Genomic DNA, 4,191 nt, shown 5'->3' with positions numbered 1-4,191 from the left:
CAATAGAGTCAGGCAGAGTGCCAGAGTTTTGGAAAGTTGGTAATGTGATACTAGTTTTAAGAAAGGAGATAGATCACTTGCGTCTAACTTTCGACGAATTAGCTTAACGTCTATTGTGGGAAAGTTACTCGAATCTATAATAGCAAATAAAATTCGTCTTCATCTTGAAAAACATAATTAATAATTGAGTCGCAACATGGTTTTATAAATGGCCGTTCATGTTTAAGAAATTTGTTATCTTTTTATTCTTGCAATGTTGAGGCAGTTGATAGTGGTAAGGATTGTGATGTTGTGTACCTTGACTTTAGCAAAGCTTTTGATACAGTGCCACATGAAAGACTGATTAAAAAGATAAAGAGATAAAGAGTCTCATGGTATTGGGGGTGCTATATTAAGGTGGATTAGGGCATGACTATACCAAAGGAAACAGAGAGTTAGTATAAATGGAGTCAAGTCAGAGTGGGAAAATGTTGTAAGTGGGGTGCCTCAGGGCTCTGTCCTGGGCCCTCTGTTATTTATAATATATATAAATGATTTAGATTCAGGTTTGAGTAGCAACATTTGCAAATTTGCCGATGATACGAAAATCGGTAAGGAAATTAATTCGGAGGAGGACTCACTATCACTTCAAGTTGATCTAGATAGGGTTTTGAAATTGGCAGATGCAGTTTAATGCTGATAAATGTAAAGTTCTGATGTTAGGTAATGATGATAGAGTTACAAGATACGAGCTAGATGGTGTTGAGATTGCGAAGTCGGATAGCGAAAGGGATCTGGGAGTTATGATTAGTAAGAATTTAAAACAAAAGGATCAATGCATGAATGTTCGTAATAAGAGCATTTATTTCATTTATTTTATTTCTTAGACTTCTACTGTTAGTGTACCTTACCCTAAGTGCCTACCCTAAGTGAATTGTTATTTTGAGGCCCTTTTCTTTCCCTGATCATTTTGCCAATTCTTTTCTCCCACGAACACATACTTTTATTACCTCCTTCCTCCAAATCAATTCTCATACCACTATCCACTAACAATTTAAACCCAAACAAACACCTCTAACCACTGGTTCCAACGAGTTCGCAACAGCAACAACCCCAGCCCTCGATAGATGCACCCCATCACGAGCATACATTTCATTTCTTCCATAGAAGTGTTCCCAGTTGTCTATGAAAGATATTGCATTTGATTTGCAATATCTTTCCAGCAGGCAATTGACACCAATTGCCCTCGACATCTATTCATTTCCCACTCCCTTTCTTGGAAGAATACCACAAATGATCGGGATTCCTCCCTTGCTCCTAACTAATTCAATGGCTGTCCTGAATCTCTGTATTAGTTCCTCACTCCTAACTCGCCCAACATCATCACCCCCTGCACTAACACAAATAATGGGTTTGTTCCCATTTCCCGTCATAATATCATTCATGTTTCCAACAATATCACCAATTCCAGCTCCCGGATAAGAACATAAGAACATGAGAACAAAGGCAACTGCAGAAGGCCTATTGGCCCATACGAGGCCAATACAGTGCCACATGAAAGACTGATTAAAAAGATAGAGGCTCATGGTATTGGGGGTGCTATATTAGGCTGGATATACCAAAGGAAACAAAGAGTTAGTATAAATGGAATCAAGTCAGAGTGGGAAAATGTTGTAAGTGGAGTGCCTCAAGGCTCTGTCCTGTTGTTCATAATATATATAAATGATTTAGATTCAGGTTTGAATAGCAACATTTGCAAATTTGCCGATGATACAAGTGGGTGAATGGACATAACAAAGGGGATATTAAAAGGGTATTAAAAGTATCAACACAAGACAGAACACGAAACAATGGGTATAAATTGGATAAGTTTAGATTTAGGAAAGACTTGGGTAGGGAAATTAATTCGGAGGAGGACTCACTATCACTTCAAGTTGATCTAGATAGGGTTTTGAAATGGTCAAAGGATTGGCAAATGCAGTTTAATGCTGATAAATGTTAAGTTCTGAGGTTAGGTAATGATGATAGAGTTACAAGATACGAGCTAGATGGTGTTGAGATTGCGAAAGGGATCTGGGAGTTATGACTAGTAAGAATTTAAAACAAAAGGATCAGTGCATAAATGTTCGTAATAAGGCAAATCGGACACTTGGATTTATTAATCGCAGCGTTAGTAACAAGACACCTGGTGTGGTTCTCAAGCTATATCTTGCTCTGGTTAGGCCCCATTTAGATTATGCAGTTCAGTTTTGGTCGCCATATTATAGAATGGATATAAATTCACTTGAACGTGTCCAGCGTAGGATGACTAAGTTAATTCCCCAAATTAAAAATCTTTCATATGAAGAAAGATTAACAAAGCTTAAGTTGCATTCACTGGAAAGGAGGAGAGTTAGGGGTGACATGATAGAGGTTTACAAGTGGGTGAATGGACATAACACAGGGGATATTAAAAGGGTATTAAAAGTATCAACACAAGACAGAACACGAAACAATGGGTATAAATTGGATAAGTTTAGATTTAGGAAAGACTTGGGTAAATACTGGTTCAGTAACAGGGTTGTTGATTTGTGGAACCAATTGCCGCGTAACATATTGGAGGTGGGGTCCCTCGATTGTTTCAAGCATGGGTTGGACATGAATATGAGTGGGATTGGGTGGTTATAAATAGGAGCTGCCGCGTATGGACCAATAGGTCCTTCTGCAGTTGCCTTTGTTCTTATGTTCTTATAATCAAAACACACCTGGCTCAAAATATGAACAATACATAACTAGCAGATACATTTTAAATGCATAACTACTCATACAAAAGAAATGCAATTAATGCACAACTTGCAAAAAAATAGACAATTTGCAAGAATATGATCAATACATAAATGCAGTCATCATACAACTTTTGCAAAATACTATCAGTACATAACCTACACAATCAATACACAACTTGCACAATTACAATATTGTGCTATTTGCACAAATCCAATCATATCCAACTAGGCCAATTAATACACAATTTGCATAATATTTTTTCCTAGGCATGTTTAGGATATTATTTATAATATGCTGAGTTTACCCAACTCCCCAAAAAATCAGAAAAATTAAAAAATCTAAATTTCACATAAATTAATAGTACATCTGACATCCTATGAGCTCAACATAAAAGAACACATGCATTTTCCATAAATGTTGCAACATTATTAGTGCTAAACTGTTCATGTAGCATATGTCCTTTATTTTTAATGTCCTTATTAATACCCCTTGTTACATCCTCTCAATCACGTCAGCCATATTTATTTAGGCAAACCATCCAACACACTGATAGGTTCTTACCTTAGTTAGGTTAGGACAGGTTGGGTTAAGACAGGTTGGGTTAGGTGAAGTCAGTAATTTCTATGATAATTTAAGCAAATTTATTATATCCTATCAAAAATGCCTTCTGTTAGAACCTAAATTCATCTAAATCCAACCAAAAAACATATTAATAATACTTTAATTTAACCAAACTCAGCCTAGCAAAAGTTAAACAAAATATAAGCATCACATATCTTCATATACAAGCTATAGCTCGAACCAAAACAGGTTAATTTACACTATTTTATGAACAGCCGAGTTCACTAGGCTATTATGGGTAGGATATTATATATCCTACCCATAATACCATATATATGTGTTGGGTAGGATATTATATATCCTACCCAACACAACCTCACCTTACCTGACCTAGCACATCCAAAGCTAGACTCTATTTAAGGTTGGGAAATTTAACCTTTCCAACTTAAAATTCGCCTAATTTAAGACAATTTCCCCCAAACTTGCACGAATATATCTAAATTCACCTAATTTAAGGCAATGTTCACCAATTTTACCTGAGTCTTCCTTATAATAGCACAACCAAAGCCCAATTTATCCAAGTTTGACCTATTCCATCTAAATTTAATATATATATATATATATATATATATATATATATATATATATATATATATATATATATATATATATATAATATATATATTATATATATATATATATATATATATATATATATATATATATATATATATATATATATATATATATAGTATATATAGTATATTTTGGTAGCAGTCTTTCCTGTAGACATATATTATTAAATATGACCGAAAAAGTAAGATTAATAATTCTAACACGAATTTTCTCAATCTTTCGTACATTACGCTTCACTGTTGGAGGTAA

Source organism: Procambarus clarkii, chromosome 21, assembly GCF_040958095.1.
Source record: "Procambarus clarkii isolate CNS0578487 chromosome 21, FALCON_Pclarkii_2.0, whole genome shotgun sequence".
NCBI classification, from domain to species: Eukaryota; Metazoa; Arthropoda; class Malacostraca; order Decapoda; family Cambaridae; genus Procambarus; species Procambarus clarkii.
Note: the sequence above shows the minus strand (reverse complement) of the source record.